At 47.8% G+C, this 18933-nt stretch overlaps 1 protein-coding gene across 3 annotated transcripts in view; it reads left to right on the top strand.

Moving 5' to 3' along the window:
- Window positions 1–524: 524 nt before the first annotated feature.
- TLCD4 (TLC domain containing 4) overlaps window positions 525–18933 on the top strand; it is a 168095-nt gene continuing 149686 nt past the window's right edge. Inside the window, exons 1-2 of one of the 3 annotated variants that reach the window (XM_029617600.1) lie at window positions 532–656; window positions 5072–5171. The gene's annotated coding sequence lies outside the window, so the exon portion shown is untranslated. Of the gene's footprint in view, window positions 657–5071; window positions 5172–18933 lie in introns of all 3 variants that reach the window. The other 2 variants (XM_029617598.1, XM_029617599.1) reach the window with 2 other exon arrangements.

Below are 18933 nucleotides of genomic sequence, written 5' to 3' on the forward strand. Positions count from 1 at the left end.
GTTCTCTGTAAAGCTTGTTAGCTGCATTTTTGTTTACTGTGAACCGATGAGATGTTCCCAACGTTCATCTGTATATAAAAGCTTCTGATAAATACATAAATGCTGGTGGGGGCATAAAAGAATTTGTCAGTCTTTTAGGGGGTGATATACCTCCGGTTGGTTCTCTTGTCTCTGTCTCTTTCCCCAGAGCCGGGGGGGGGGGGAGAGAGTCAACTTTTAGTGCAAAGGGTGGGGGGGGGGTCTCACTTTTCTCTTTCTCTGTGTTCCCTGGGAGAGGGGTACATGCCCTCACTGTGTGCTATAAGTGCTAAAGAAACATTGGGGGTCCCTGGTTTAATGTCCCAAAGTTTAAAAGTCTTTACTGTTGAAAACACTGGTGAAGCATGGCACAAAAAACTTAATTCTTATCGTCACAGAATTCCTTTTGCATTACAATCTTTCTTCCCTCTTATCTCTGCAGGAGTATCTGGCACCAGGGCAGTGAAATATCCACCCTCCAGGGCATGGAAGAGTGAAGTTCCCAGGTGGAGAGGGGTTTCTTGTGTGGGCAGGAAAACCCCTCCAGAACTGGCGAGAGAGGTTAAGCACGGTCTCTGCAGAGGGGGTGAAGACACCGGATGGGCGTCCTCGGTGATTGCTGATTTCTCTTACTCACGGTTAGCAGCTCTTCTGATATTTCTCTTGTTTCTCACTCCTTGATAGAAGGGATCCCATGAAGCAGGCAGCTCTCCCTGCTCCAAACAGGATGGAAGAGGCAGTCAAAGCCTTCCTCCTGGATCTCAAACTTGTTTTTTTCCCCTTCAACCGAAGCTAACAGCAGAGTTCCTGCTTGCTGGGGGTATGGAAGGGCAGGGCTTCCCTAACCTATGCAGCCCCAGAAACCGGGTCTCTGTTCCCTGTGCCCAGGTGGTGTGCAGGGTCTTGCAAAGATCCTAACGCTAAAAATCGTAAAGCCTGCAAAACAACCCAGAGTGAAAAATCCTGAGCAACCATGAAAATCCTCCCGACCCAGATCGGTCTCCCCAGGCAGGGTTTGCTTGGCTCCTCTGATCGGGCCTGTAAAACTCAACACAAGGAAGCTCCTCCCCATTAGCAAACCATAAGGGACTGCCTCTGGACTTTCTGGAGAGGGCTACTTGAAAAACCTCTCGGGGGGGGGGGGGGAGGGTAGCTATTCCAGACCCCTCAAAGGGAAGGGCTGCATTTGAATGGCAACCTCCCCCATTCACTAATCTATAATTTTACTAAGGGTTCACCCAGGCCTTAATGGTAACAGAAACTGGGTGTCTGTTACACATTAAAACTTTAAAATGGAGTTTATTATGCCTAAAATCTGCCGGGTATGGGGGTCATTCTTCAAACCATCCGTGCTGGGACAGAGATTGTATTTTCAAATCTTTGCACGTATTTTTCAGCAACATTCTACTTCTACAAAAAGCAGGAATAAGCGACCTTGAATACTTTGTACTTGCAGGCAGTTTTCATGGTGAAACAGGTACCAAGTGCACGGGTAAAAAGTACTGGATTCCAGACACAGGCACAGCCGGCAATCCCTGCACCTAGACAGAGGCACTCAAATAGTGCACCTATTGCTGACAATCCGTGCTGGGCACCTAACTTCTTTCACCTGACCAAATACCGCTCCTAGGGCTGCCCACATTTAGAAGGACTCAGTGTAGCCTCTCAGCCTTGTTCACTTTTCCCCGTCTTTGACCTGGTTGCCTAACTCTCTGTACTTGGGAAGCTGCATAACTTTGAAAATTTAGTCCACTGTCTCTCCATGTACACAAAACCTGGCAGAGACGACGTGCTTGTTTGCTTTATAGGCAGCCTAGTTCTGCATCTGGGATGCTTGTGTTCAGCTCTGTGTGTTTTAAGGAATAAATGCCTCTTGACCTGTGTCCTTGCCATCCAGATGAAGTGGAGCAAATATGTTTTCATTTCCTTCCAAGAGCTCTGGTGGTGTGCAGACCTGAAGTATGTAAAGAGATGTTGAAGCTTAAGTATTTTCCCCACTCACCACCCTTTTTGTCCACCTCCCTTATCCAGCACCATAAGTAGTGGGTGGAGGATCATGTGGAGTATCTGCTCTCCATTCCTTTCCTTCTGGAGAAATGAGGAGTCTGTATATGATCCTCCTCCTCTAGTGTCAATGTCTCAGTGAGTTGTGTCTGAGCTCTCACCTCCTCTGATGCATGCTTATAGAAACATAGAAATGACAGCAGAAGAAGACCAAATGGCCCATCCAGTCTGCCCAGCAAGCTTTCACACTTTTTATTTTCCTCATACTTATCTGTTACTCTTGGCCCTTAGTAACCTTTTGGTTCTATTTCCCTTCCATCCCCGCCATTAATGTAGAGAGCAGTGCTGGACCTGCATCTAAGTGAAGTATCTAGCTTAATTGGTTAGGGGTAGTAACGGCCGCAATAAGCAAGCTTCTCCCATGCTTATTTGTTTACCCAGCCTGTGCAATTCAGTTCTTGTTGATTGTTGTCTGGATATAAATCCACTTTTCTTCATCCCCCCCTTGTCATTGAAGCAGAGAGCTACACTGGATATGCATTGAAAGTGAAGTATCAAGCTTAATTGGTTTGGGGTAGTAACCGCCATAACAAGCAAGCTACTCCTCGCTTTTTTGTGAATGCAAATCCTTTTTTTTACATTTCCTCTTGCTGTTGAAGCATAGAGGAATGTTGGGGTCGCATTAACCGTGTGTATATTTATTGAATAAGGATATTATCTCCAGGTAGTAGCTGTCATTCCCGCAAGCCACCCTCTCTTCATTCACATCCTCTAGACTTTATGGATCCACAGTGTTAATCCCACGCCCATTTGAAATCCTTCACAGTTTTAGTCTTCACCACTTCCTCCGGAAGGGCATTCCAGGCATCCACTATTCTCTCCGTGAAGAAATACTTCCTGACATTTGTTCTGAGTCTTCCTCCCGGGAGTTTTAAATCGTGACCTCTGGTTCTGCTGATTTTTTTTTTGCAATGAAAAAGGTTTGTCGTTGACTTTGGATCATTAAAACCTTTCAAGTATCTGAAGGTCTGTATCATATCACCCCTGCTCCTCCTTTCCTCCAGGGTATACATATTTAGATTCTTCAATCTCTCCTCATAAGGCATTCGATGAAGACCATACACCTTTTTGGTCGCCCTTCTCTGTACCGCCTCCATTCTGTCTCTGTCCCTTTGGAGATATGGTCTCCAGAACTGAGCACAGGGGTAATAGAATATTATCCTCAAGGGCCATAATTTCTTATCGTTCTGCCATCATCTCCTAGGGTTATACTCTGACAGCTGAGAGAGCCCACCTCAGCTAGAATAATACATTCAGTTCTCTTCTTGGTGAGGAGTTGAATGATTCCAGGTCAAGGTATAGACAGTGTGGTGGAAGGCTTTTAGATTAGGGTCTCACATTTGGCATGGGTGCCTAAAGATGTTAACATGCAAAAATTGGGTGATGTGGGGAAACTATTGGAAAGTACCGGGGAGCACAGCAAAATTTCTGGCTACCCAAAGAAAGGAATATATCTGGGGCTCACAGCTGTTTATCAGTCTGCAAAGGAAAGCTCATTGCCCCTTTTTGTGCTGTACATGACCAGAAGATGTAATGGCTGTTTAGTTTTTTGGTTATCCAGGCAAGTTCTCTGCGGTTCCCTCTGCGTGTCAGCAAGAGTCACAACTTACCCTGGGGTTTGGGGGTGATGAGAGTTCTGATCTGTCTGTATCACCTAGATCAAGAATTACCTTGTGCAGAGTGTTCAGAACTATTCTGACCCCAGTCTGCAGACGGTAACTGTGACACTGTTACCTAGAAACATAGACATGACGGCAGAAAAGGACCAAATGATCTACCCAGCCTGCCCATGCTGGTATCTGCTGCACTGTGCAGGTTACCCCCGGCTTATCAGTTACCCAGTCTGTAAAAGCCAGGGCCCTTGGATGCTGTTTGAATTAAATTTCCCTTGACTGTTGCCATGAAAGCAGAGAGCAATGGTGGAGCTGCACCAAAAGTATCAGGCTTAGTGATTAAGGGTAGTAAGCGCTGCATCAGCTAGTTACCCCCATGTTTATTTGTTCCCCAAACTGTAAAGGTCGGGGCCCTTGTTGGTTGCTGTCTGAATCTGAGTCCCCCCTTTTCTCACTCACTGCTATTGAAAAGAGAGCAATGATGGAGTTGCATTAACAGTATCAAGGCTTATTTGTTAAGGATAGCAACTGCCTCACCAGCAAGTTACCCTCATGCATTCTTTTCTTTATTTCCAACCTCTAGCCTTTAGGGATACACAGTGTTTATCCCATGCCCCTTTGAAATCTTTCACTGTTTTCATCTTCATCACCTCTTCCGGAAGGGCATTCTAGGCATCCTGTGAAGAAATATTTCCTGACATTGGTTCTGAGCTGTCTTCCCTGGAGTTTCATTTCATGACCCCTAGTTCTAGTGATTTCTTTCCAACGGAAAAGATTTCACTATCGTGCATCATTAAAACCTTTTAGACATCTGAAGGTCTGTTCCAAGCCTATCTGTTCCAAGCCTATCGTTTCCAGAATGATAGGCGCTGGTGGGTGGGGGGGAGGGCTGGGGGAGACTCGGGGCAACTGTAGGAAAGAGCTGGAAAGTTTCAGATGTAGTCACTTAGGAGGTGAGCTGAGCGGTAAAGTTGCCTGGATATTCAGTGGCACTTAGCTGGATAAGGCTGGCGCAGGATGTTCCCACCTAAAGTTACCCAGTTACCTTGAGGACAGTGATTTTCCCGGAGCAGATTTACCTGGCTAAATTTACCTGGGTGATGTTAAATATTGGGGCCACCCGGATACATTTTAGCCATACCCCTGGAATGCCACCTCTCCCCCACCTGTTTTTATCTGTCTTAATTATACCTTGGTGGTGAACTAACCCACAAATGTTATACCTCGGAGCTTGTTCGAGGAACTCGAGGGTCAGCCAGACAAATTCTTTGGACTATCAGCCTCTTCATTTTTAAATGATCAGTTATGGGGTTTTACTAGACTGCTATGTGTAATTTTGAAATATCGCTTGATCCCTTTCTTTCTTTTTAATATAGAGAAGGGGAAAAAATGTTTGACAGTCAGTGCCTGGCTATAGAAGCCTCCTGGAATTCCTAGATGAAAAGAAATATGAACAAGTAGGCAAAACATGCAGAGGTATGACCCGGGGAATGCTTTCCAAAGTAGGTGCGGCTGTGGGGAGGATGGTGGTAGGGGTGTGGGTATATGAGGGGGTTTAGATTATGTGTGGGTGAGGGGTGGGTGTTTGCACTGGGCAGCATTTGAAGAGTTCGAACAGCTTCTAACAGTTTCCCATAGAAAACAATGGGGATATATATATATATATATATATATATATATATATATATATATACACACACACATACATACACACACACACACACACATATATGTATATCTATATGTGTGTGTATATTCTTTTGGATACTCAGTTCTCTGAAAATCCTGACCTGATGTTTCTGATTTTCAAATTCATCCAAGATATTCACGTTTTCTTCCTGTATACTAAATTTGGTGACTTTCTGTCCCTTTTTTGAAGTGTTGTTGTGCCTATAGATGGATGGACAGACATCCCCTTTTCTGTAATTCTTTCCAACATTCCAGATGTTGGAAAGCATCCAAAGAAGCACTGTTATGGCAGTTCCTGTCATGAAGAGCACTGTAACCTACGCAACTACTCTTGAAGGCATGAGATATTCGCCCCCTTCGGCTTGTGAGGTCTAATCTGGGTAATAGGCTGCTATCTAGCACAGGGGTCCTCAAACTACAGTCCGCAGGGTGACTTTTTCTGGCCTCCCAAACTTTCCCTACCTGCAGCTGAATTGGCCAGCAAGAGCAAGGTTTACTCATACAGTGTTGTGGTAAAGCTTGAAATCTGGTGGGATCCCCACCCCCAGCCAACTGAAGAAAAAGTCCTGCACGGTAGTGCAGTGAAGGTTGCAATGCCGGTGGGGGTCCTCAATTCTTGCCAGAAGAAGGAGAAGTCTGGCAAGAGCTGCAGTGCTGGCGGGGATTCCATTCCCTGCCAGCAAAAGAGGAGGCCCCCATGTGCTAAGGGGACAGGAAGGGGGTGTGGGTGGGGAGGGAAGGGAAGTGAGCATGAGAGAGAGGGAGGATGGGAGTGGAGGGAGAGGGGAGGGTAAGTGGAAGAGAATGAAGCCTGAAAGAGGGAATGATGAGGAAGGGAGTGCGAGTGAGGGAGGGGATGGTGGACAGAGTGCAAGTGAAGGAAAGGGGGTGAGGAAAAGAGAAGAGGGATTGAGGAAGGGGAGGGAAATAGAACAAGAATATATGGGGCAGTCAAGTGGGGGAGAATGTGCCAAAAACACCTTCCTGCCCTTCACTCCCACCACTTCCCCAGGCGGTAGATGCTGAGAAAGGGCTGAGGCCAGTGGTAGGTTCCCAAGGGTGTGGCAAGGTTGCCAACTTGCTATGAATATTTTTACTGACCCCCTATCTGCCTCCGCGTCTCCCCACCTTTGCAGCATTTCAAACTGCTGGAAGGGCCAGACTACAAAGGGGGATGCCGTAAACCCCTGCTCCTTCCCTTCCCTCCTATCGCCATTCATCAGAATACCAACGGGGGCGCCCCGGTCTTCTCGGTGACTTGAAATGTCGAATGCAGTCTGTTGCTTAAAAAATGTGGGGACCCCTGATCTAGTGGCTATCCTGTGCAGTTCAGGGAGGACAGCCACCAACCATCACTTAAATCAGGGGTCTGCAAAGATGAAGAGCCATTTTTAAATTTTATCTTCAACCAAAACATTTTGAGAGCCATATCACACACTTGACTATTAATACATCCCCCACACATGTACGTAATAATAATAATAATAAAATGTTTCTTTCACATTCCTCCATTTGTGGTGAGTTACAAAAAACATCAATACCTATGGAGGTTCATTTTCAAAGTCATTTACCAGGGTAAAACACTAAAACACTCTTCTGCATGTAAATGGCTTCTTAGAAAGTTTGCCGACTTGCATGCAGAAAGCATGCATATAATTCAATTTTGTGCATCCCCTTTGAGCACACGTTCTGGGGGGGTGGGGAGCGAGTTTGGATTTATTCACACTTGATTTTAAAAGGTTTAACTTTGTGCAGGGGAGTTTGTGTGCATGCTTTCCGAGATGTTTCAGAATGAAAGTGCGAAAATATTTCACTTTGAAAATGTCTGGGAAGGTTGCGGGTAAAATGTATTCTCACGGGACAAGCAGGATGGTAGTCCTCATATATGGGTGACATCACAGGATGGAGCCCAATCACGGAACACTTTTGTCAAAGTTTCTAGAACTTTGACTGGCCCCTACTGGGCATGCCCAGCATGGCACTAACCTGCAGCCAGCAGGGGTTCCCCTTCAGTCTTCTTTTTTCCGCGCAGCAGTAGCCACGTGGGTTAAGGAGCTCTTAGAGATTCCTGACAGGAATTTTCCTCATGGAATTACTGCAAACTTTCATACCCCACAGGGGTCCCCCTCTCCAATTTTTGCTTCCGCGGTACTCCGGTAAGATTTTTACCCGATTCCCGTCGAGTTTGGCCTTCGAGGCCTACTGGCCGTCGACCTCACCGTGGCTCAATTTTTCAAACGCTATGGCATTAGGGTTCTGTCGGTGCCCTGACTGCGCTCGCACCATGTCCATAACAGACCCCCATAAAGTCTGTGCAAAGTACCTCGGGTGTGAGCATAATGTCCTGACTTGCACCAAATGTGCCTTAATGACACCAAAAGGTCGCAAAGCAAGAATGGAGAAAATGGAACTTCTCTTCCGTTCTCAAACTCCAACGCCGTCTATTGCTTCAACGTTGTCGGAACCGGCGCCATCCACTTTGCTCCAGCATCGGGCACCGGCCGGTGACTGTCCGGCGTCGACGACCTCCTGGCCATCGACTACCTCTACTCCCACTCAGGACCGAGGGGATCATAGAGAGAAGCATCAGCATCGACACCGAAAGCCTCGGACCATCGATGAAGGAAAATCATCGACCTTGCCATCGTCCGAGCCGTCATTGAAGAAACCCCGTCCAGAAAAGGCATAGACCCATTCTGAGACCGGGTCACCAAGACAACCCTCACCCGGATGGGTATTGAGAGCCGCGACTCCGCCTTTAACGGTGGTCCCTCCGGCTACGCCTCTGCCTCCTTCTTCCCTTCCGGAGCCGGGACTGGTTGCTCCAGGTCTCCGTGAAGAGCTGGACCGGATGGTTCAGGATGCCATGGACAAGGCGATGCAAAAGTTCCAGGTTCCTCCGATCCCGGCACCGATTGCGGAACTGAACACCGATCCCATTCCGGCAGCGCTAGCACTGCTGCCCTCTAGAATGGAAGTGCTTATAGCCGCTTTTCCACCGATGGATCCCGGGTCACCGATGGCTCCGGTGCCTTCTCCACTTGCTCTGTCATCGGGAGGAGAAACACCGTTCCATCTTCCTCCCTTGGGAGTCCTGCCGATGCCTCAATCATCGATGCCGGTGCGGCCATCGGCGACGCTGATCCGCCATGGATGCCCTCGATGTCTGTATCGGTGCCCTCAATACCTTCATCGGTGCCTCCAGTAGCTCTCTTGATGCCTTCAGAGCCTAGACCGGGACCTTCTGGAATACCTTCGTCCTGCCCTTTTCAGATTCCTAGAGAGACAGGTGCTGATCCCTATGATACCTGGACCGACGATTCTTCTCCAGACACAGATGATTTACCATCACCACCCTCTCCTACTGAAAGCAGGAAGCGTTCTCCTCCAGAAGACTTATCCTTCATCAGTTTTGTGAAGGAAATGTCTGAGTTGGTTCCCTTCCAATTACAGACTGAGGAAAATGATAGACATCAAATGATGGAGCTGTTACAATTTCTGGATGCTCCCAAAGAAATCACCTCCATCCCTGTCCATCAAGTTCTTTTGGATCTTCTCAAAAAGAATTGGGAACACCCTGGTTCGGTAGGAGCAGTCAACCAGAAAGCAGATACCACATACTTGGTCCAGTCAGCTCTAGGGTTCCAAAAACCTCAACTGGATCACCAATCTGTGGTGGAATCTGCCCAAAAGAGGGCACGACGCTCAAAGCCCCATTCTTCCTTCCCTCCAGGCAAGGAGCAGAAATTCCTGGATGTGATTGGTCGGCGGGTCTTCCAGGGATCAATGTTTATTTCTCAGATCGCATCTTACCAGCTTTATATGACCCAGTACAACAGGGTCCTATTTAAGCAAATACAGGACTTTGCAGAGTCTCTCTCACAGCAATTCCAGGAACAGCTGCAAGCCCTAGTTCAAAGGTTTTGAAGCGGGGAAACATGAAATAAGGTCCTCTTATGACATCTTCAACCCCCGCTTCAAGGGTTTCTGCAGCTTCTATTTCTGCAAGAAGATGGGCCTGGCTTAAGTCTTCGGACTTACGCCCTGAAGTCCAGGACAGATTGTCCGATCTGCCTTGCATCGGAGACAATCTGTTTGGTGAACAGATCCAGCAAACGGTGGCACAACTCAAGGAGCATCATGAGACCCTTCGCCAACTCTCTCTGATGCCTTCTGAATATTCGACCAAACAACCATTTAGGAAGGACTCCAAAAAGTTGTTCTATCGTCCAAAGTAGTCCTATCCACCACCGTCTAGAGCTTGCTCTACGAGGCCTTTCCAAAAGGCCCAGTCCAGACAGCCTCGTAAGCAAAAACCACAAGCAGCTCCTCAGCCAGGCCCTACTTCCGGTTTTTGACTGCTGTATAGAGAGCAGCAGCCAGCTTCCACTGCTGCATGTACCAGTGGGAGGTCGATTGTGTCATTTCAACAACATATGGCTCACAATCACCTCGGACCAGTGGATCCTAGCCATAATCTCTCAAGGGTATTACCTGAACTTTCTCTGATGTTCCCCACCTCAGTTGACGTGGGGAATATCAGACCATTCACAACTCCTGGATCAGGAAGTCTCCCTCCTCCTTCAATCCAGAGCAATCGAACCAATGCCCTATTCCCAACAGGGCCTCTGGTTCTATTCCCAGTACTTTCTAATCCCCAAAAAGTCAAGCGGCGTTCGTCCAATTCTGGACCTGCGTGCCCTCAACAAGTACCTCCAACGAGAAAAGTTCAAGATGGTAACCTTGGGTTCCCTCCTTCCTCTTCTGCAAAGAGAAGACTGGCTCTGCTCTCTAGACCTCCAGGACGCTTACACACATATCGCAATAACTCCGTCTCATCGCAAATTTCTGCAATTCCTGGTAGGCCCACAGCACTATCAATACCGAGTGCTTCCATTCGGCCTGGCATCTGCTCCACGAGTCTTCACCAAGTGCCTCGTAGTAGTAGCAGCATTCCTCAGGACTCAAGGTGACCACGTCTACCCCTATCTCGATGATTGGCTCTTAGGTAGAAAGATTAAATCCAGAACCTCCAGGGTAGCATTCTCTGAAATGCTCCCTGTTCCACGCGCAGGTCACCAGAGGCAGGCAGAGCTCCGGAGTCTCAATGCGTGGATGAGACGATGGTGCAAGGAAGAGGGATTCAGTTTTGTTAGGAACTGGGGAACCTTTTGGGGAAGGGGGAGTCTCTTCCGAAGGGATGGGCTCCACCTTAACCAGGGTGGAACCAGACTGCTGGCGCTAACCTTTAAAAAGGAGATAGAGCAGCTTTTAAACTAGAACAAAGGGGAAAGCCGACAGTCGCTCAGCAGCGCATGGTTCGGAGAGAGGTATCTTTAAAGGATACTAATGATGCTTTAGAATTAGGGCATCCCGACAGTGAGGTTCCAATAATTAGAAAAGTAGTCCAAGTGCCTGTAACTAAAAACTCACCTGAGCTAAAAAATTCTAACTTATCCCTATCAATTAAAAAGCAGAATAAAAATACAAACAAAAAACAAACTTTGAAATGTTTGTATGCTAATGCCAGAAGTCTAAGAAGTAAGATGGGAGAATTAGAATGTATAGCAGTAAATGATGACATAGACTTAATTGGCATCTCAGAGACATGGTGGAAAGAGGATAACCAATGGGACAGTGCTATACCGAGGTACAAATTATATCGCAATGACAGAGAGGAGCAGTCGGGAGGAGGTGTGGCGCTTTATGTCCGGGATGGCATAGAGTCCAACAGGATAAACATCCTGCATGAGACTAAATATAAAATTGAATCTTTATGGGTAGAAATCCCTTGTGTGTCAGGGAAGACTACAGTGATAGGGGTATACTACCGTCCACCTGGTCAAGATGGTGAGATGGACAGTGAAATGCTAAGAGAAATTAGGGAAGCTAACCAAATTGGTAGTGCAGTAATAATGGGAGACTTCAATTACCCCAATATAGACTGGGTAAATGTATCATCGGGTCACGCTAGAGAGATAACGTTCCTGGATGGAATAAATGATAGCTTTATGGAGCAATTGGTTCAGGAACCGACGAGAGAGAGAGCAATTTTAGAACTAATTCTCAGTGGAGCACAGGACTTGGTCAGAGAGGTAACGGTGGTGGGGCCGCTTGGCAATAGTGATCATAATATGATCAAATTTGATTTAATGACTGGAAAAGGAACAGTGTGCCAATCCAAGGCTCTCGTGCTAAACTTTCAAAAGGGAAACTTTGAGAAAATGAGAAAAATTGTTAGAAAAAAACTGAAAGGAGCAGCTACAAAAGTAAAAAATGTCCAAGAGGAGTGGTCATTGTTAAAAAATACCATTCTAGAAGCACAGTCCAGATGTATTCCACACATTAAGAAAGGTGGAAAGAAGGCAAAACGATTACCGGCATGGTTAAAAGGGGAGGTGAAAGAAGCTATTTTAGCCAAAAGATCTTCATTCAAAAATTGGAAGAAGGATCCAACAGAAGAAAATAGGATAAAGCATAAACATTGGCAAGTTAAATGTAAGACATTGATAAGACAGGCTAAGAGAGAATTTGAAAAGAAGTTGGCTGTAGAGGCAAAAACACACAATAAAAACTTTTTTAAATATATCCGAAGCAGAAAGCCTGTGAGGGAGTCAGTTGGACCGTTAGATGATCGAGGGGTTAAAGGGGCACTTAGAGAAGATAAGGCCATCGCGGAAAGATTAAATGATTTCTTTGCTTCGGTGTTTACTGAAGAGGATTTTGGGGAGGTACCCGTAATGGAGAAGGTTTTCATGGGTAATGATTCAGATGGTCTGAATCAAATCACGGTGAACCTAGAAGATGTGGTAGGCCTGATTGACAAACTGAAGAGTAGTAAATCACCTGGACCGGATGGTATACACCCCAGAGTTCTGAAGGAACTAAAAAATGAAATTTCAGACCTATTAGTAAAAATTTGTAACTTATCATTAAAATCATCCATTGTACCTGAAGACTGGAGGATAGCAAATGTAACCCCAATATTTTAAAAGGGCTCCAGGGGCGATCCGGGAAACTACAGACCGGTTAGCCTGACTTCAGTGCCAGGAAAAATAGTGGAAAGTGTTCTAAACATCAAAATCACAGAACATATAGAAAGACATGGTTTAATGGAACAAAGTCAGCATGGCTTTACCCAGGGCAAGTCTTGCCTCACAAATCTGCTTCACTTTTTTGAAGGAGTTAATAAACATGTGGATAAAGGTGAACCGGTAGATATAGTATACTTGGACTTTCAGAAGGCGTTTGACAAAGTTCCTCATGAGAGGCTTTTAGGAAAAGTAAAAAGTCATGGGATAGGTGGTGATGTCCTTTCGTGGATTGCAAACTGGCTAAAAGACAGGAAACAGAGAGTAGGATTAAATGGGCAATTTTCTCAGTGGAAGGGAGTGGACAGTGGAGTGCCTCAGGGATCTGTATTGGGACCCTTACTTTTCAATATATTTATAAATGATCTGGAAAGAAATACGACGAGTGAGATAATCAAATTTGCAGATGACACAAAATTGTTCAGAGTAGTTAAATCACAAGCAGATTGTGATAAATTGCAGGAAGTCCTTGTGAGACTGGAAAATTGGGCATCCAAATGGCAGATGAAATTTAATGTGGATAAGTGGAAGGTGATGCATATAGGGAAAAATAACCCATGCTATAATTACACAATGTTGGGTTCCATATTAGGTGCTACAACCCAAGAAAGAGATCTAGGTGTCATAGTGGATAACACATTGAAATCGTTGGTGCAGTGTGCTGCGGCAGTCAAAAAAGCAAACAGAATGTTGGGAATTATTAGAAAAGGAATGATGAATAAAACGGAAAATGTCATAATGCCTCTGTATCGCTCCATGGTGAGAACGCACCTTGAATACTGTGTACAATTCTGGTCGCCGCATCTAAAAAAAGATATAATTGCGATGGAGAAGGTACAGAGAAGGGCTACCAAGATGATAAAGGGAATGGAACAACTCCCCTATGAGGAAAGACTAAAGAGGTTAGGACTTTTCAGCTTGGAGAAGAGACGACTGAGGGGGGATATGATAGAGGTGTTTAAAATCATGAGAGGTCTAGAACGGGTAGATGTGAATCGGTTATTTACTCTTTCGGATAGTAGAAAGACTAGGGGGCACTCCATGAAGTTAGCATGGGGCACATTTAAAACTAATCGGAGAAAGTTCTTTTTTACTCAACGCACAATTAAACTCTGGAATTTGTTGCCAGAGAATGTGGTTCGTGTAGTTAGTATAGCTGTGTTTAAAAAAGGATTGGATAAGTTCTTGGAGGAGAAGTCCATTACCTGCTATTAAGTTCACTAAGGGGCGGATGTTAAAAGGAGCGCGAATAGCCTACTTTTGTTTGCGCTCCAGGCGCAAACAAAAGTACGCTGGATTTTAGTAGATACGCGCGGAGCCGCGCGTATCTGCTAAAAACCTGGATCGGCGCGCACAAGGCTATGGATTTTGTATAGCCGGCGCGCGCCGAGCCGCGCAGCCTACCCCTGTTCCCTCCAAGGCCGCTCCAAAATCGGAGCGGCCTCGGAGGGAACTTTCCTTTGCCCTTCCCTCACCTTCCCCTCCCTTCCCCTACCTAACCCACCCGCCCGGCCCTGTCTAAACCCCCCCCTTACCTTTGTCGGGGGATTTACGCCTCCCAGAGGGAGGCGTAAATCCCCGCGCGCCAGCGGGCCTCCTGCGCGCCGGGCCGCGACCTGGGGGCGGGTACGGAGGGCGCGGCCACGCCCCCGGGCCGCCCCGGGCCGTAGCCACGCCCCCATACCCGCCCCCAAAACGCTGCAGACACGCCCCCGAAACGCCGCGACGACCGGGCCCGCCCCGACACGCCCCCGACACGCCCCCCTCTGAGAACCCCGGGACTTACGCGAGTCCCGGGGCTCTGCGCGCGCCGGTAGGCCTATGTAAAATAGGCTTCCCGGCGCGCAGGGCCCTGCTCGCCTAAATCCGCCCGGTTTTGGGCGGATTTACGCGAGCAGGGCTCTGAAAATCCGCCCCTTAGAGAATAGCCACTGCCATTAGCAATGGTTACATGGAATAGACTTAGGGGCGGATTTTAAAAGGAGCGCGAATAGCCTACTTTTGTTTGCGCTCCAGGCGCAAACAAAAGTATGCTGGATTTTAGTAGATATGCGCGGAGCCGCGCGTATCTGCTAAAAACCTGGATCGGCGCGCGCAAGGCTATGGATTTTGTATAGCCGGCGCGCGCCAAGCCGCGCAGCCTACCCCCGTTCCCTCCAAGGCCGCTCCGAAATCGGAGCGGCCTCGGAGGGAACTTTCCTTTGCCCTCCCCTCACCTTCCCCTCCCTTCCCCTACCTAACCCACCCGCCCGGCCCTGTCTAAACCCCCCCCTTACCTTTGTCGGGGGATTTACGCCTCCCTCTGGGAGGCGTAAGTCCCCGCGCGTCAGCAGGCCTCCTGCGCGCCGGGACGCGACCTGGGGGCGGGTCCGGAGGGCGCGGCCACGCCCCCGGGCCCGCCCCCGGAACGCTCCCGACACGCCCCGAAAACGCCGCACGGTTCGGGCACGCCCCCGACACGCCCCCGACACGCCCCCTCCGAAAACCCCGGGACTTACGCGAGTCCCGGGGCTCTGCGCGCACCGGTAGGCCTATGTAAAATAGGCTTACCGGCGCGCAGGGCCCTGCTCGCGTAAATCCGCCCGGTTTTGGGCGGATTTAGGCGAGCAGGGCTCTGAAAATCCGCCCCTTAGTTTTTGGGTACTTGCCAGGTTCTTATGGCCTGGATTGGCCACTGTTGGAAACAGGATGCTGGGCTTGATGGACCCTTGGTCTGACCCAGTATGGCATTTTCTTATGTTCTTATTGGTTGATCAGGGCTCCCATTCAGCAAGCTGCTCTGTCGTCCCTACGTCTTACTTTACACACACTGATTTCGCTAGGATTTCTCGTCAATTATGTGAAATCCTGCTTAGTCCCATCTCAAACTTTATCGTTCATAGGGGCAGACTTGGATAGCTTGCAAGCAAAGGCATTTCTGCCTCAACAACGAGCTCTTGCACTCATTTCTCTCGCACACCAGCTACAGTCTCAACATCGCTCAACTGCACGCCATTTCCTCATTTTGCTAGGACACATGGTATCCTCGGTACATGTTACCCCAGTGGCCCGCTTGGCCATGAGAGTCATGCAGTGGACTCTAAGGTCACAATGCACTCAGTCCGTTCAACCACTATCAACCATTGTCCACATTACCAACCCACTTCGCCAGTTTCTAGCTTGGTGGAAAAATCAGATCAATCTCCTCCAAGGTCTGCCCTTCCAGGCCCCAAATCCTCAAATAACTCTTACCACCGATGCTTCCAACCTCGGTTGGGGAGCGCATGTTGCCAATTTGCAAACCCAAGGAGCTTGGTCTCCAGAGGAAGCCAAACACCAAATACATTTCCTGGAGCTACGAGCAATAAGATATGCTCTCAGGGTGTTTTGGGATCGCCTTTCTAACCAGTTCATCCTGATACAGACAGACAACCAGGTGGCTATGTGGTACATCAACAAGCAGGGAGGAACGGGCTCCTACCTACTGTATCAGGAAGCGGCACAGATATGGGCGGAGGCTTTTCCCATTTGATGTACCTCAGGGCCACCTACTTGCTGGGAGTGGACAATGTGTTGGCAGACAAGCTGAGTCGCACCTTTCAGCCGCACAAGTGGTCTCTCAACCCCACAGTAGCGAACTCAATATTCCAACGTTGAGGTTATCCTCAAGTAGACCTCTTTGCGTCACCCCAAAACCGCAAAGTAGAGAACTTTTGCTCTCTCACTCGCAGCCAACACTCACAACCAAGAGACGCATTCTCCCTCTCATGGGCCACCGGTCTCCTATATGCATTCCCTCCACTTACACTTCTCTCGAAGACTCTCGTGAAGTTACGTCAGGACAAGGGAACCATGATCTTCATAGCTCCTCACTGGCCATGCTAAGTGTGGTTTCTGATTCTTCAGGACCTCTCCATTCGCAGGCACATTCCCCTGGGGAAGGATCCGCTTCTGATCACCCAGAACGATGGGTGCCTTCGACACCCCAATCTTCAGGCCTTGTCCCTGACTGCCTGGATGTTGAAAGGCTAATTCTTCAGCCACTCAACTTTTCGGAGCCAGTTTCCCATGCCCTGATTGCTTCGTGGAAGCCTTCCACGAGAAAATCTTATTTTTACAAATGGAACAGGTTTAAGTCATGGTGTTCCTCACTGTCACTTGATCCTTTTACCTGTTCCACCACGAAGTTTCTAGACTATCTCTGGCACTTATCAGAGTCAGGTCTAAAAACCTCTTCCATCAGGATGCATGTCATTGCGGTAGCCGCCTTCCATAAAGGTGTTGGGGATGTACCCATTTCAGTACAACCCCTTGTGACATGCTTTTTGAAGGGCTTGCTCCACCTCAAGCCTCCACTGCACCCTCCGGCCCCTTCTTGGGACCTCAGCCTGGTTTTGGGTCGGCTCATGAAACCATCATTCGAGCCTCTCCGATCCTGTGATCTTCGATATCTCACATGGAAAGTGATTTTTCTTTTGGCAATCACATCCGCTTGCAGAGTTAGTGAGTTACAGGCCCTAGTTACCTATCCGCCTTACACTAAACTTCTGCACGACCGGGTAGTACTCCGCACTCACCCTACGTTTTTGCCTAAGGTAGTATCGGAGTTTCACATTAATCAATCCATTATACTACCAACCTTATTTCCCAGGCCCCATTCAACTCCAGGAGAACAGGCTCTACATACCCTTGACTGTAAACGGGCTCTAGCATTCTATCTAGACCGTACAGCTGCCCACAGGAAAAGTACTCAATTGTTTGTTTCTTTCCATTCCACCAAATTGGAACAGCCTGTGGGTAAGCAGACTCTCTCCTCCTGGTTATCGGACTGCATATCCTTTTGCTATCAGCAAGCAGGCATTCCACTTCAAGACCGTGTTAAAGCACACTCTGTCATGGCCATGGCGACTTCAGTAGCGTGCCTATGTTCGGTTCCGCTTCCTGACATTTGCAGGGCTGCTACCTGAAGTTCTCTCCATACCTTTACAGCCCATTATTGCTTAGACAAAGCTGGAAGACAAGATTCCATCTTCGGCCAGTTTGTCTTGCACAACCTTTTTGCAACTTGACATACCAACACCCTTCCGCCTGCCCGTTAGGGTTCAGGATGCCCTCTACCAAATTCCACCCCAGTTGTTGTGCCGGTTGCACGTCTTGAGTATATTTGGTGCATATCTCGGACATCCTCAGCTAGGTACTCACCCATATGTAAGGACTATCGTCCTGCTTGTCCTGTGAGAAAGCAAATGTTGCTTACCTGTAACAGGTGTTCTCACAGGACAGCAGGATGTTAGTCCTCACGAAACCCGCCTGCCACCCTGTGGTGTTGGATTCGTTACGCTTTATTTTTTGGCACTTCCTGTAGCTTTAAACAAGACTGAAGGGGGATCCCTGCTGGCTGCAGGTTTAGTGCCATGCTGAGCATGCCCAGTAGGTGCCAGTCAAAGTTCTAGAAACTTTGACAAAAGTGTTCCGTGATTGGGCTCCATCCTGTGATGTCACCCATATGTGAGAACTAACATCCTGCTGTCCTGTCATAAAACACCTGTTACAGGTAAGCAACATTTGCTTTCTCAGACTTTTCCGTCCTGGAAAACTACTCTCCATGTGGGCAATTTTCAGTCATTTTTTTGGGTAAAACGGTTTTGCCCGTGAACATGGGCATTTTGAAAATTGCTCGCCCTCTGTGTGTGGATAAAAATCTGCTTGTTGCCCCACAGTGCATTCACCCACATAGTGCAGAGCTATTCCTAGGGACAGTATTAGTCTGGGTTAGGCAACAACACTTAGTCTGGCCTGAAAAAAAAACAATACCCACAGAATAAGTAAATCTCAGTGGGTACTTCATCCGCAGCAATAATCAAAGCAAAACTGCATCCATAGTTTTGTTTTATTGGCATAAACCCAGCTGTGGAGTCAAAACTACCTGTGATAGTTACACCATGATGGGGAGTTTAATGTAGATATATAAATCCTAATAGATATATAACGTATATCAAAGTAAGAGAAGGGGGAATAAAATTCTTTTCACAATAATGTCTGTTCTCGTCTAGGTTTTCACACAGCCCCAGACCTGACCTCTCAGCCCTCTTCTCCGTCCACCACCTCCTGCATAGCCCCAGTACTCTTCACCCGCAGGTCCAGCCCTTACAGCCCCATTCTCAGCACTCTTGCCTGCCCTCCGCTCTAGCCCTTATGATCTCCTCTCCCCCTCTTCTCCCCACTGTCCCTGCTCCTGCACCCATCCTGAGCCAAGATCCCGCAGTTTTCCCCTCCCCGTCCATCACCTCCAGGTAGGATCTGTTGTGCACCCCCTTCCCTGCCTACCCCCCACACCCACACTGGCCCCAGCTGACAGAGCCATTCTTAGGGGCTGATGCAATAATTATGCACCCACTTTCTTAATGCACCATGCAATATTTAAATTAGGGGGTCGCATTTCCTGCACCCAACTGCTGGCATTTTTTTTTTTAAGTTTA

Source organism: Rhinatrema bivittatum, chromosome 10 (genome assembly GCF_901001135.1).
Source record: "Rhinatrema bivittatum chromosome 10, aRhiBiv1.1, whole genome shotgun sequence".
Lineage (NCBI taxonomy): Eukaryota > Metazoa > Chordata > Amphibia > Gymnophiona > Rhinatrematidae > Rhinatrema > Rhinatrema bivittatum.